The sequence below is a fragment of the Stenella coeruleoalba genome (assembly GCF_951394435.1).
Source record: "Stenella coeruleoalba genome assembly, chromosome: 12".
Taxonomy (NCBI): domain Eukaryota; kingdom Metazoa; phylum Chordata; class Mammalia; order Artiodactyla; family Delphinidae; genus Stenella; species Stenella coeruleoalba.
Window position 1 is genome coordinate 36,890,424 of NC_137158.1, and position 16,622 is coordinate 36,907,045.

The following is a 16,622-nucleotide window of genomic DNA, read 5'->3' on the forward strand; positions in this document are numbered from 1 at the left end:
TCAACAGAAATCAAAAATTATGTTTCATATGAAACCTTTCAATTTATAAATGTTGAAAACTATTTTTTTAAGTTTCTGAATGCTATGGAGGACAACAGCATGAAGGCCAACCAAAGTACACTTGTGAGGCACGTGCACCACCACTTTGTTGCCTCTGTCTACACTCCTCCATGTCCGCAGGGGCCTACTCCTTACTTGTTTCACAGTCTGGTTTCCAAACACCATATGCTGAAACTCAGTGCAACACTCTGGCTTCTTCTAGGTCTCCACCATCCCTAAACTGCCATGGCATTTGACGCCAGTGACAGATACTGATGACCAACTCACACTTCTGAAGTTCCCTCTCTTGGTGACTTTGCCGTGGTGTTTTCCTGGCTCCTTTTCCCTCTCTGACTTCTTCCCCAGTCCCTCTTCTTACGCCTCACCTCCCACATCCTTCTATACTGCCTTGCAGTATAGTGTGGGGAGGTTCACTTGGACAGAATGCCTGAACCACAAACTCCACAAGGGCAGTTTTCTCTTTTTTTTAATGTAAACTTATTTATTTATTATTTTTATTTTTGGCTGCGTTGGGTCTTCGTTGCTGCACACGGGCTTTCTCTAGTTGCAGCGAGCGGGGGGCTACTCTTTGTTGCGGTGCGCGTGCTTCTCATTGTGGTGGCTTCTCTTGTTGCAGAGCACGGGCTCTAGGCACACAGGCTTCAGTAGTTGTGGCATGCAGGCTCGGTAGTTGCGGCTCATAGTCTTTAGCGCGCAGACTCAGTAGTTGTGGCACACGGGCTTAGTTGCTCCGCGGCATGTGGGATCTTCCTGGACCAGGGCTTGAACCCGTGTCCCCTGCATAGGCAGGCAGATTCTTAACCACTGCGCCACCAGGGAAGTCCCACAGGGCAGTTTTCAACAGGACGACATTGTTTGAGGAGCAACAGTGCTTCCCACTCAGAGGGCAAATTTGGCTGTGTTTCTGATCCTTGAATGCGTATTAAAATCCCCTGGAGCAGAGGAATGTACTTCATCTGGGTTGTAGCCTGGCCTCAGGATATTTTAAAAGCTCAACAGGTGAGTCTTATGCACAGCAAAGTTGAGCACCACTGGTATACATGGTGACTAAGTAAGTGGGTCATTACTCAAAGTTGGTGGGTCTCACCTTGTGCATACTGCTGTTCCGGGGTCTGCCAGACATTGTGGCCCCACATAGGCATTCAACCATGATTTCTGACTGCCAAGGTGTGCCCTGCACCACGGGCCTAAAGGAAGGCTGAGCCAGCATGGGTGCCGAACATCCTCTCTCAGATCAGACCTTGTATGATCTGAGTAAACTCTTCTGTGAAAGTAAACTGTTTGTTTCATGGGAATATAATTTGTAGAACCTTCTATTACAGCAAGGCTTTTCCTTTGGCTTATAAATGGACACCTTCCAAATTTGTTCTCTATCGCTCTAATTCTGAATACCCTCTTAAATTCTGCATTTCCAACCGCCTGGTGGACATTGCCACTTCTCTTCTCCCCACTACCCGCATCTTCTCCTCCTGCCCATTTCCCATTATGATGTTTCCACGCTCCCACCCGCTGGAGTGTGAAATCTTGACATAGTCCTGGACTCCTCCCTCTAGCTTCTCCCTTCTAATATTCATTCTTCTAGGTCATCTAATATTGATTCTTCTCTCACACTGTTTCTGCCATCCGGCTATGCCTCTCCATTCCCACTACACCTTCCAACTTAAGACATGGCTACTCCATGCCTGGCCTATGGCAACGGTCCTCAGTGCTCTCCCTGCTCCCAGCCTCTTCCTTAACCAATCCGTTGTATTCTACGATTGTGTTTCCTCCTTCTTACAAACCCTTGTTGCACTCTGCAGGAATAAATTAAGCCAGGCCTACAGCCTGGGTCTGCTGAGCTGTGTCACTCCACCACCCAGTCTCTTGAGAGAAGACTCAGAGATGTGCTGAGCTTGATTTGGAACAGTTTTGCACCTGGTGAGTAGGCAGACCCAAGCCAGAGTCTACAGCACAGTCAGGCAGGTGGCCAGGAGGCTACAAGTCCTGCCAAGAACGCAAAGGTGAACCTCTCACTCCTGGCCAAATGGTCATCCACAGAAGTAGAGTCAGCAGCACAGTGCCCTCTACAGGAACTTTGGGAGACCTATGCCTCCACCTGGGACCATGCCAAACAGTCTCCTGCCTTATGTAGCTACTTCCAAGCAGGGATGTTTCTGGATCTTTTGCCACTGAAGAACTTTTCATCCTCTAATTGTCTATTGGTATCTTTCTATATTCCACATCACCCTCCCAAAGTGACAGCCCCACAGATTTCCAATACTCAACAACTAAGATCCATTCTCCTTGGGGCCGGCATTCCATGCCCTTCCCAGTCCATCGTCACCAGTCCTTCTGGCCTTGTCTCCCACTACACCTGGGCTCTGGTCCTATTAGGCTGCTGGCAACATTCATTAAAGCCTAGAAGTATGTGAATCATGAGATGCCCCACCCAAAAACCTATGGCCTTCCATATTTTCCATTAAACTAAGAAAACAACATATCTGAAGCTAACACTCTAGCATAATGTGCAATGTTGGAAATTATAATGAAAACTAATCTTGTTGATTTTAATAAGTTCTGTCCATGTCTCGCTTTAACATTACGATTATAATTTTACATAACACGTGATAGCACTTGAAAAAGCACTTTGCTTACATTATCTCTTTAATCCTCACAACAATCCTGTGAATATTTACAGATGAGAAAACGGAGACACAGATATATTACTTTGATTTTTCCCAAGGTCACACAATTTCTGGGAGGCAGAGATGGTTTCCGATCCCACATCTCCTGATTTTAAAATCTCATTAACATTCTACTACCCAGTCTTGCTTTATTTACCAATGTAAATCTCCACAATGTTCACCTAAACTCACAGACAATGAAAATTAATAAAACAAACTACTTACCTTTGAGAATTTCAGAGCAAAAGCTATGTTTTCTTGACACTGTTCTGATTCTTTTAGTGCTATAATAAGGGGTATATGCCTCTCTGCAGATCAGTGTCATTAGAAACCCCAACCAAGACTGGCCACAGATAGAGAAATGAAAGCTTGTAAAAAGCACTGGAATTGAACAAAAATGATAGTAATGAAAAGGTAGGAAGACAAACAGCATTTCAGCAATTACACTGTTCTGCACAGAAAGCTGCCCAGCATCAAATACTGGCCTCTTTATGTTGTCATGCAAACATCTAGTTGCACCACTTACCATCTACAGTGCTGAAGAGAGACCAAACGAGCCAAATGCTATTTCTTTATTGTCATTTGCCATGGATTCTAACACTCAAAGAAAGGAGCAGAGATTATATAAAACTGCAAGAATCTACTCTGTTCTAATACTGGTGAAGATAAATATGCATCCCTGGAAAAACCCTTGGCACCCAGATGGAATGTGGGGTTGGGAATAGCAGAAGTGAGTGAAGGAGGCATGGGATGAACTCCCAGGGCCTGACTCATGGAAAATGCGGGGAAGACTCAAATGGCTCCATTTAAAAGTAATCAAATATGAATATTTTTCACAGTAAAAAATTTTACTCACTTTTAAAAAGAAATGCCTCCCATATCTTTGACTCAGCTATCCCACTTCTAGGAATTTACCTAAGAAGGAAACACACACACATACACACAAACACATACCCATATGTGATAATCTCAACACACATACGCACACACACGCACACACACCTATATGTGATAAAAGTCTTGGTTGAGATTGAGGAGGGTGTCAGAGGAAGACAAGGAAGGGTTGAAAGAGATTTAATTTTTACTATATCCTTTTGTACCTTTGGATTTTTGTCCAGTTGAACACCTATAACCTATATAAGAAATTAAATAATTAAACAAAAAAATTTTTAATCCATGCTTCAAATACACATACTCTGTAACCCAGAAATAACTCCTTTAAAAATATTTACAGAGCTTCCCTGGTGGCGCAGTGGTTGAGAGTCCACTTGCCGATGCAGGGGACACGGGTTTGTGCCCTGGTCCGGGAAGATCCCACATGCCGCAGAGCGGCTGGGCCCGTGAGCCATGGCCGCTGAGCCTGCGCGTCCGGAGCCTGTGCTCCGCAACGGGAGAGGCCACAGCAGTGAGAGGCCCGCGTACCGCAAAAAAAATACAAAAAATATTTACAAATAAGCCCCAACAAGTCTATACAAGGATATTTGGTGCAGTAACATTTGTAATACAAAAGATTAGATGGAATCTAACTTCCTTTCCATCAATAGGAGAATGGTTCAATAAATTCCAGCACTTCTATTCAATGTAAAACTCTGCAGCCATGAAAAGTAATATATCCACATGCAAAATACTCTGCAAAATAAATTGTTTTTTTAAAGCAAAGTGAAGGACAACAGGTATAGCTTACTACCATTTTTTGTGAAAATAGAGAATATGTAAATATAAACATTCCTGTATATACTTTCTATATAGAAGGAGACTAAGGAAACTAGTAACAGTGGTTAACAGTTGGGAGGGTTTCTGAAAGGTTGATGATTTTCGGTGTATACCTTCTTTTTTGTTTTTAATTTTTAGTCTTGGTATGCATTAATTTTTCAATCAAAAAAGATCTTTTAAAAATCAGTGCCTCACCACAATGACACAAAGAAAACCCACAGCAGCTACTTTTATCAATGAACTTTGTTCTTTATTGACGAATCTGAGTAGACAAGCAAGCATTAACAGTATCTGAGGAACAGCAAGAATCCAAAAGAGAAGGACCAAGACGAGCAAAGAAAACAAAGAAAACAACTGACCTGATACAAAAGAAAGCTACTTAGTACTCCCAGAGATATTTGAGATGATATTATAACCTTCTCCCTGCAAAAAAGAAAGGAAATAGAAACCAAATTGTTCTTGGAAACTAAAAATATGACTGAGAAATATAAAAAGATCACACACATCATACAATCAAAAGAGAAGAGAAAATATGAAAGAAAAGTTGATACATAGAGGATAAACCCTCAAGAACACGTATTTATCTCATAAAAGTTCCAGAAAGAAAAAAGAAATAGAGATAAAATAATGAAATATATGATTGAAAAAAATCTCCCAGAGCTGAAGACAGACATGAGTCTTCATATGGGCAGAAAGCCAGGCAGAAAACATGAACAAATCCTTGTGAAATTCAATAATCCCAAGGATAAAGAGAAGGTTCCAAAAGCCCTTCCTGAGGATGAAACAAACCAACTAAAGTTTCATACACAGGAATGAGAAACAGAATGGCATCAGATTTATCATCAGTCACACTAAATGTTAGAAGACAGCCGAACAATGGCCTCAAATTCAGAGGAAGTAATGTTGAATCTGAAATTCAATACCCAAGAATCCTATCAAATATGAGGGTAAGATAGATATAGTTTGAGACGTAAAAAAATGAGAAAGTTTATTTCCCTTGTAACCTAATATGGTATCCTTGCACCTAATATGGTTCATCTATATTAAAGAAAAATTACGGTCAAGCAGCTGGACAGTCTTAAGATATGATGCTTTCTTGCATAAAAAAGAAAAATAAAGTGTCAGGAAAAACAAATATGGAAAAGAATGAGGTCTAAATAAACAGTGGCATGATCTTGAAAAATTGACAGTGTTAAAAAAAAAAAGTCCATCTGAGCTCTGTGCTTAGAACATTCTTTATGAACAACACTAGTTTTGTGACATTAAGATTATATCTTCTCCACAAGTCCAATCACACTATTTGGTTTTGCAAAGAAAATATTTATATAATAATATTATAAAAACTCTTTATTTATTTTCCATTTTCAGAATCGACCTACAGACCAACATGTAAGATATAAATATATATTACCAAACAGAATATAAATATATCTTGACAATGTAAAAGTAATATATGTGATGACAGTTGGGAGTTGGTTATATGGGAAGGGGAATTGGAAAGGATAGGAGTGCTACTTTCCTCATGTCAATCACAGGGAGCATGATTTTGTCTAAATCAGATCAAGAAATAGGGCTTAGGTGTATAATCTAAACTTATAAAAGTAATCAATAGAAAAACTAAAATGTAATTAACCCAAATGAAGTTAGTGTGGTGGAGATAGAAAGAAAATGTGAAAACAGACCTACATTCACCAATTTTTATGGCATGGGGTCAACTGACACTGTTCAAAGTTGATACACCACCTTAATGAGTGTTTGGGAGACATTTTACATAAAAATTAATTTTTTTTATTTTTTTATTTTGTGTGTGTGTGTGCTTTAAATATGTGTTTGGGGGAGGGGAACACACACTTCTATTCAATTAAGAGAAACATTTATACCGTCCAGGTCTTTTATTTTCTTTACACCCATCATGCCATAAATTCATAGGGAATGGGCTCCAACAGTTCAGGCTCCTTTCCATTGGTTCTCATGAAGTGTGCTTCTCTGGGTGGAGCAGGCTGGTGCTTCAGCTGAACCCAAGTACCTTTCTCTTTGGCTTCCTTCTTTTTCTGATCATTTTCCTTCACCCGTTTCAGGAAGCTATCTCGGCTCTTAGAGTGCTTAATATGATCGATACGCACGTTAATTCTCTTGGCAAGAACCTTCCCTTAACTTGTTTGTTTACAAGGATGCCAATAGCATGCTGGGTAACACTGCAGACTCTCTCAGTTTTGCCATGGTAACATTTGTGGGGCATTCCTTTTTGAACAGTGCCCATTCCCTCGATATCTACAGTATCACCTTTCTTGTAGATTCTCATGTATGTGGCCAAAGGACCAACTCCATGTTTTCTAAAAGGCCTAGAGAACGTGTAGCAGGTGCCCCTCCTCTTTCCCTTGGTGTTGGTCATTTTGGCGAATTACTGGAAGATGGCGGTTCCGGACGAAAGGAAAAATTAATTTTTAAACATTTCTCAGTGGCTTCCTCTGGGAAGTAAAGTTAGGCTGTAGGGCAAATAAGTCTTTTCATTTTTGTTTTATCCACATTTATGCTATTTGAATTTTCACTTCAATGTTCTTACACTTTTTTATAATTTTTTTAAATGTGCTTTTTGTACAAATGCGCTGCCCCATAAACTCTCATCAAGACATTTATATAAGTTATTATTATGACTGATTCTAACAATAATAATGAAAAATATATTTTACTGAGGGCATTTTACGTGCTAAAGGTTTAGTGAGCACTCCGATTGAATCATCACAACAATCATGTTATACACACTATTATCTCCTTTATTTTATGCACAAGGAAACTAAGACTTAAGAGGTTAAGTAATTTTCCACAGTAACGCATCAAATAAGAAGGAAGGGGAGCTATGGCTTAAACTCAGGACTGTCTGACTTCAAAGTTCATGCTTAAAACCACTAAACCCCACTGCCTGTACTCATCCTATGATTTTGAACTAGCAACTTGCAGACTCCATTTTCTCTGTCGACTATATCAACTCTGAGAGATCTTTATTTGAATTCCAGGGTAGCTCCTTTGACTGAAGACAATTTCCAAGACCAACACTTTATATACCAGTTGCAGTAAATGCTAGGAGGTAGCAAAGCAATGACCACAAATTCTGAGAGCAGAGAATATTGACTAAAGTTCAACACTCAAGGATCCCGTCCAATGTAAGGTGAGATAGAGAGATCTTCAGACATAAAAAGGACTGAGAAAAAAGGATGCATTTTGTGCTATCTTAATAATATGTCTTATCCTGAGGCTTGTTTGAAGTTGGTAAATAGAAACATGTAGTTCCAAAAGAGATTTTGGTGTATATACCTAATAAATTTTATTTCCTTTGTACCCTTTCACAAAAAAATCACATGAAGATTTATTTCAGAAAGGGGGAATACACATCTCTACACAACTGGACCATTAGAGTTAAAAAAAAAAAATTCTGTCATTCCACTTCCTGCAAGCTTTACAATTAGGAAAACAAAGAAAAAGTCAACACCCATTACTTCATGTGATAAGTAACTTAGTTTCTGCTTTTGGCAAATGGGACTAGATTCTGCTTATTCGGTCATTCAACTAGTGTTTGGAATCACATTGTTTTGTGCTAGGGAGATGACAGTGAACTACAGACATAGTCTGAGTTGCTCACCATAAACCAAGGAGTGGCTGGAGGGGTGCCTGAGGCCCCACCATGTCAACCAGCAACCCCATGCTCACCCTCACTACCATTCTTCTGATTGTTCATGATGATTTTAGTCCTGGGAAAACAAAACTTCAAGCTCTCTATACGTTCTTCCCCTTCAAAGAGATTGCAGTCCCAAAGCCACATCCTATATAAAAATTCAGAAACCATCAGGAGAGCTTAGAGTCCTGTGGGGATAGACAAGCAATTAACCAGAATTACATAATCCGTTACACATACATGGGTCATGAAGTAAAGGGTTCTGAGGGGTTTTTTTAATTATTATTTATAAGGTTTTATTGCTATATGAAGTGGAAGGGCAGGAAGTTATGGACCAAGCCATGCAACATAGTTTCAAAGTAAAGGATTAGAATAATCAGTCACATTTCTTATCTACCATATACTTTGATAAGCTATAAATTGTATTTTTACATTTCAAAAGTGTTTAAAGTTTCCACGTGTCTCGTATAGGTGTATAAACCAAAATCTCTTTTGGAACTACATGTTTCTATTTACCAACTTCAAACAAGCCTCAGGATAAGACATATTGTTAAGATAACACAAAATGCATCCTTTTTTCAGAATCCTTTTCATAAACTCCACAGCCAGATATTTTGCAGAAGTCTCTTCAGCTTAAAATAGAAATTCTCTTCTATAGATAGCTAAAACAGATTTGAGATGAAGAAGGTTAACTGCTCTTTTGTGGGTCACAGCACTGATGTGCTTCAGCCCTCAGAGCACAGCTGAACTTGTACTCATTGACTGAGTTACCACTTTCTTTCCCTCAATGTCTTTAAGCTGAGTCTGTTTGGGCACATTGGTGTATTAACACATGGACCCATATATGGTAAATTCATTTGATAGCTCCTCCCAATCCCTTGATACTAAATATTGAAGTTTGATTAGAGATGGAAAAATGATGCTACTTATAGTAGAAGAGACCAAAATCCAGTCCTCTCTTCCCCTTTTGCTAAAAAGATGCTTACGTTGTTTGGGTGTCTCCTCTCCTCTGTACATCCTGGTGCTCAGAAGAGGGAGGGGGGGCCCACTCCACACTGCCTAGTTTCCTGTTCTTATTATTAAGGATCAGTTTGGACATGGGCATGAGGTACAATTCTGGATACAATGATGTGTGGGAAATCTGGGAAAGGCTCTCTCTCCTTACTAACAAAAAAGATAGTTGGGGATAAACATCCCCTGTGCCCAATGTCATTGTGTTCATGACCATTCCTGGAGCTGTGGCAGCCATCTTGCAACCATGTGGGGAACTAAGTCAACAGGTCCAAGAGGGTAGAACAGAAAGATGCAGAGAACTTATATTTCTGCTGTGTTGAGCAACTGAATTGACCATTGAATCAATCAACAATCTGGAGCATTCACATTTGGACTTCGTGTTATGTGAGATAATAAATATTCCTCATGTGTAAGCCATTTTGAGTCAGGGTTTTCTGTTACTTAGCAGATAAACACATCCAAACTGGTCCATGTAGATTAGTTCTCTCTGTTATCCCTTTCTTCCTCCACCCAGCCACCATTCTTAACATAATTTAATTGGTATTAACATTTTTACACAGGTAGATTTAGCTTTCTTCGGTGATAAATTTAAATTTCTCCTCATGTTTTAAACTTTACCTTGGCAATCTAGTTTAAGAAACTGATCTTATCAAAGATATCTGGTTACCATACCCATGGGGCACTAATAATATTCTTAAGGTCATGGAAGTAGCAGTATGAGGCTACAATGTTTTTTGATAGTCTAACATATCCGTTTTGACCAAAGACTCTTTTCCCTATTAAAAAAAAAAGAAAAAAAAGAAACGAAAAAACTGAGTTATATGTGGAAGATTTCTAATTCTTATCCCAAATTTTTTTTTTTGATAGACTTTCATTACAGCAACTCCTTAAAGCCTGGCTCTTTGGCTTTCACAGTTTAATTTCTTGGCTTTGAGTTAATATTATTCCCTTAATCTCACTAATCCTCTAAGAAAGATGAACATAATGGTGAACTTCATGTAAGAAATATCCTATTACATTTTTAAATGATTAAATTGTACACATAAAAATAAAATATGAATTTACATTGAATTTACATAACTTCCTGCCCAAATTCCTGAATTTTAAGCCATCTTTTCACCAATACCACTTCCAAATGTCTCTCTACGTGAGCTTTATCAAGACAAGTGTCAGAATTCATAAAATCAACCAAAGCAACTGAAAGGCCTATGCTAATAATAAGTCATAACACAAGTCAAGGTTAATTACAATTAGATTTTAAATATTTTGCTTGAGGACGCTAAGCTTATTTAGTCTGGAACATAGTTTTAAAATGAAATGCTTATATATTGATATAAAAGATATAACAGTATAGTACAGCTGCGGGGTAGAGGGAGGAAACACCACGTAGCACTATTTAAACATTACATATTAATCTCAAAAATAACAAAAATAAGCAGTTTGACCGTAAATTATTCTCAGGACTTTAGCTTTAAAAAAAAAAAAAAAATGTAAAGGCCTTAATCTCTTAAGCACTTCAGGGCAATGACAATTTTTTAAAATTGTAACTAGGAGGAAGCTAAAATGCCAACATTCATTTCTGAATTTTGCAGCCAACTTTGTCATACAAGTGCTTTACTAATATTTTTTTTCATACTTGTTCTAAAAGGCGTTCTCCGGAATAAAGCCTTAAGTTTAAATCAAAGACAAGTTATTCAGAACCCACCCTACCATATTTGTAGTGGCTCTCTAGCTCCTTATAAGGAAAAATACTGGAGATGAGGTTAGAAATTTTAAAAGTAAATGTGAGGATGTGGTAAAGAATGATCTTATCCAGTCTGTAAAATGGGTACGGGATTTTTAAAGTCCAAGAATAGTGGATAGTCTAATATGAAAGTGAATGAAGATACTCCTCAAGCAAAAAAAGAAACCCTTTTTTTTTAAGGAAAGCTTGAAGGAATTTTGAGAATTGTACTTTAGCTAAGGAAGATAGCTAAAGTACAATTTAGCTATTGTACTTTAGCTAAAGGGGGGGATCTGAGTGGAGGATATGCAGAGTTCTTATTTTTAGTAATTTTTCAAAAAGTCTAAAATTATTACAAAATGATAGGTTTTAAAATATTTTTAAATTATTACTATTTGGCATGAGAAATTAATTCAGTTGTCTAAAATGTTTATTTTCTGAGCAGGGTCATAATAGTTAAGAAGATTATTGTGCTGGAAAAAGCTTCAATAAGTGGTCCATGGCCTCAATTCCTACCCTGGTTCTCAGTGGTATTTAAAGACATCAATCTCCATAGATAGACTTTTACTTTCACACAGCTGAGTTCTACATAGAAGAAATCATTTAAAAGCTCCGTGTAACGTATGTCAATTATTTTTCAATAAAACTGGAAAAAAAAACTCCATGGACATTGACCCGAGTTTTGTTGGTATTTCAAAGTTGACTTAAATACACTGCTCTTCTATTTGGTGGCTTACCAGTTCCTGTCAAATTCCTTCATAACATTTCTATTTTTTTGGTTCCTTAAAAATAAAATGCAAAACTATCGACCTAAAATGGCCTATAATGGTAGACTCATAGACTCTCAGAGCTCAAAACAATATTATAGATAATCCTACACTACACAGGGATGTAAAAGAACTTACCCAAAGCCACACAGTACCACCTAACATATCACATCACAAAACACAACACACCAGCCAACTGCAACGTGGGAACCTAGACTGGCTTATAAAAAGACATTCTTGTAACAACTAGAGAAATTTAAATATGGAATGGCTGCTAAATAATGTTTATGATTACTATTAACTTCCTTAAGTATAATAAAGTATTTCCATGGTCTTTATTCTTAGATGATACATGTTAAAGTATTTATAACTTTTGAACTTACTACAAATTTTCAAATGGTACAGGATATGTGTTTGTATTTGTTAATATATGTGTGTGTTACTACACTGAATGGGTGAGAGAAAGAAATTATGGCAAAATGTTAACAATTATTTAGGTGGAGAGCACATGGGAATTCAAATTTTCTATATGTTTAAATATACGCAGTAGTCAGGAATTCCCTGGTGGTCCAGCGGTTAGAGCTCTGCACTTTCACTGCCGAGGGTTCGATCCCTGCTCGTGGAACTAAGATCCCATAAGCTGTGCGGAGCAGCCAAAAAAAAGAAAAAAAAAACACCACCACAGTAGCCTGTACTTCACCAAAAAAAGCCACAATAGCTCCCACAAAAATTGTACTAAGGACTTTGTTGAGAGCTTTATCTACTCTTTTTAAGCAGGCAGTTCTTAACGAAGTTGACTTTTCTGTTTTTCTTTAATACACAGACTAGAAGCGAAAGTTAAAAGAGAGAGAAATGGATATTAGAGACAATCACGAACCACCTGACAAACATTTATAAACAGTCCACCAGATTTGGGAGACAGCAATGGCCACAATATGATCCTGGCCCTGAAGAAGCCCACAATCCAGCTGGTGACAAAGATATGCAAACAATTAGCCATAATGATAACTAAGATACCTGATACAGAGAAAGAATAAGAAGCAGCAGAAACAACTGTGTTAGTAAGCAGTGCACAGACAAAACGATCACCCCAAGCCATAAGGAAAATGTCAAATTTTATTTCATATACATTTAGAAAGTTAGAGAAATTAACATTACACTTCATAAATATTATTGTGAAATATTTTATTATGTAAAGTTTTAAAGCTTACAGAGAAATGTTTATGTATCAAAAATTTATTTCCCTGGTTAGGAAGAGTCAATATTCTTAAGATATCAATTCTTCCCAACTTGACCTATAGATTCAATACAATCCCAGTCAAAATCCTAGCAAGTTATTTTGTGTGGACAAAAATATAAACTAAAGCTTCTATGAAAAGACAAAAGACCCAGCATAACCAACACAATACTGAAGACGAATAAAGTCTGAGGATTGACATTACCTGAATTCAAGACATACGTTAAACTACAATAATTACCAAGACAGTGTGGTATTGGTGAAAGAACTGACAAACAGTTCAATGCAACAGAATAGAGACCCCAAAAATAGACCCACACAAATACAGTCAACTAATCTTTGACAAAGAAACAAGGGCAATTCAGTGGAGAAATGACAGTCTTTGCAACAAACGGTATAACAATGGACATCCACATGCAAAAAAAAAAAAAAAAAGAATCTAGACACTGGCCTTACACATGTTGCAAAAACACTCAAATGGATAATAGGCCTAAATGTAAAATGCAAAACTATAAAACTTCTAGAAGATAATACTGGAGAAAATCTAGGTGACTTCAGGTTTGGCAATGAGTTTTTATATAGAACACCTAAAGCACAATCTATGAAGGAAAAAATTGGTAAGCTGGATTGCAAGAAAATCAAAACCTTCTGTTATGCAAAAGAGACTGTTAAGAAAATAAAGAGACAAGCCAAAGACTGAGATAAAATATTTAAAAAACATATCTGATGAAGGACTTGTATCCAAAGTATACAAAGAACTCTTAAAATGCAACAATAAGAAAACAACGCAGGGACTTCCCTGGTGGCACAGTGGTTAAGAATCTGCCTGTCAATGCAGGGGACACAGGTTCAAGTCCTGGTCCAGGAAAATCCCACATGCCGTGGAGCAACTAAGCCCGTGCGCCACAACTACTGAGCCCACGTGCCACAACTACTGAAGCCCGCAAGCCTAGAGCCCGTGTTCCACAAGAGAAGCCACCCCAATAAGACCGTGCACTGCAACGAAGAGTAGTTCCCGCTCGCCACAACTAGAGCAAGCCCGCACGCAGCAACGAAGACCCAATGCAGCCAAAAATAAATAAATAAATAATTTTTGAATTTTTTAAAATAAATTTAAAAAAACATCCCAATCACGAAACAGGCAAAAGATCCAACCAGATACCTCACTAAAGAAGATATACAGATGGCAAATTAGCATATAAAAAGATGTTCAACATCATATGTCATTAGATAACTGCAAATTATTATAAAACATCAATTGGATACTACTACATACCTATTAAAGCGGCAAAAATCAAAAAAATGAACAATATCAAATGCTGGCATGGATGTGGAACAATAGGAATTCTCATTCATTGCTGATGGGAATGCAAAATGATACAGCCACTTTATAAAAACAGTTCGGCAGGGCTTCCCTGGTGGCGCAGTGGTTGAGAGTCCAAAAAAAAAAAAAAAAACAGTTTGGCAGATCGTTACAAAATTAACTATAGTTTTACCATACAATCCAGCAATCACACTGCTAAGTATTTAGTCAAATGAGTTGAAAGTCACATCCAGACAAAAACCTGGGCACAAATGTTTAGAGCAGCTTTATTCATAATTGCCCTAAACTGGAAGCAAACAAGATAGCCTCCAAAAAGTGAATGGATAAACAAACTGTGGGACATCCATACAATGGAATATTATTCAGCAGTAAAAAGGAATAAGCTATCAAGCCACTAAAAGGCATAAAGGAATCTTAAATGCATATTGCTTAGTGAAAAGAACCAGTCTGAAAAGTCTACACACTGTATGATTACAACTATATGACACTCTGGAAAAGCCAAAACTATAGTGACAATGAAAAGATCAGTGGTTGCCAAGAGTTCAGGGAGGCGGGTGGGAAAGGGATGAATAGGTGGAACACAGAGGATTTGTTTACAGCAGTGAAACTATTCTGTAGGATACTATAATAATGGACACAAGACATGATGCATTTGTAAAAACCCATAGAACTGTATGACACAAAGAATGAACCCTAAGGTAAACTATAGACTTTAGTTAATAATAATGTACCAATATTGTTTCAGTTGTAACAAATGTACCACTCTAATGCAAGATGTTAACAAGAGGGGAAACTCTGAGCAGGGCAGAGAGGGAACTCTGTACTACCTGCTCAATTTTCTGCAAACCTAAACTGCTTTAAAAAATAAACCCTGTTAATTTTTAAAAAAAATTTTGTGTGTAATACTCATTTGCCCCAAATGCCAAACAACGAAGCTCTATTAGAGTAAGCATGTGTTGCTCACCGTTAAGTCTTTACCTACACTAAACTGGCTTTTTGTGAATTGTCAGTCACTTTCAGAAATGCTCAAATAATGAGCGCATAAATTATGGGTAGACCCTGGGCAGGGTTTCGAAAAGTGTGGTCTTCAAACCACCTGCACCAAAATCATTTGGATGCTTGTTAAAAATCATATCCCTACTAAATCATAACCTCGAGGGGTGGGCAATCTGCATTTTTAACAAGTTCCCTGGGGATTGTGATGCAGGAGAAGTGTGGGAAGCACTGCATTAACAGTGTATAAGCATACTTAAGGACTACTTTTATTTTACTGCTTATAAAAAGCAAACAATTAAAACATACCAGCTGCCCAGTAATTGAGAACAGGTTTCCCTTCATCTTCCTGGCACAAGATGACAACCAGTGACTTATTTTTGCAGTTTCAGGAATTCCAGCCATAAGGACTAAATTCTCCAGAAACACTTTATTATATAACACCATGTTTTTTAAAACGCTGGTTTTTCAAGAAAGAAATAACGAGACAGTGAAAACTAGGATGATGCTTATGGCCCTTCTGTGTTTTTCTTAACTGAAGACTTTTGAATCATACTTTTAATAAAGGATTAAAGAAGAAGCTTTCTGAGGCTTTTATCATTTATTATTCCCCAAATTGAATAAATATTTTTAAATAAAATTCTCAGAGGACACTGTCAATTCCTTTTATCTGCGAAAATTAATTTCTTTGAAATAATTTTGGTCTTGCCCTTTTCAGGAAGGTATCATTTTACTGCATCTATATCAAAGAAGGTCAGTCACAGAGTCAGAACACAGGGCAACACTTCACGTCCAAGTCCCACAACAATCATAGAGTGTGCCTGATCAATCCTGGCTGTCATCATTTCTTTGACTCTCCACCTTGCCCTTTTGTGACCTTGGCAACCCAGCTTTAAGCTGTATGATATTGTTATTGCCCCAATTTATCCAGTGGTCAAACTTCAAGCAATCTTAGCCATTCTGAACACAGCAGAGACATGTGTCTTTTAAATCTTTGCCTTGTCTTTCTGCATCCTTTCCCCCTTCAGCCAACAAATCATTTCTAGTCCTTCCTTAGTGGAAACGATCTGATGTTAGTCATCTATACTTATAATCTAAGGCAGTGCTGCTCAAACCTGAGCATGCATCACAACCATCTGGAGGGCTTGTTCAAAGACAGATTGCTGGGCCCTACCCGCAGTGCCTGATTCAGTGCGTCTGGGATGGGCCCCAAGAATTTGCATTTCTAATGAATTTCCATCAGGTGATGCTGATGCGGCTAGTCCAGAGACCACACTTTGAGAACCACCATATAAGATAATGTGCCATCTCACTTCTGGTATTTGTACCAGAAAATGTGGTGACAGGTATGGTAATTATATAAATTGTTCCAAGACTCATCAGAGTGAGAATCCTAATTAACAACCCATAGATAGTATGTTACAGACGATGCAAATTGACAATTCCTTTTGACAGTGC

At 37.9% G+C, this 16,622-nt stretch overlaps 1 pseudogene across 1 annotated transcript; it reads right to left on the reverse strand.

The window, feature by feature from the left end:
* Window positions 1-5,139: 5,139 nt before the first annotated feature.
* LOC307195333 (large ribosomal subunit protein eL21-like) lies at window positions 5,140-9,104 on the reverse strand (annotated as a pseudogene). Its single transcript has one exon. The product of its transcript is annotated as a large ribosomal subunit protein eL21-like (transcript).
* Between the last annotated feature and the right edge of the window lie 7,518 nt (window positions 9,105-16,622).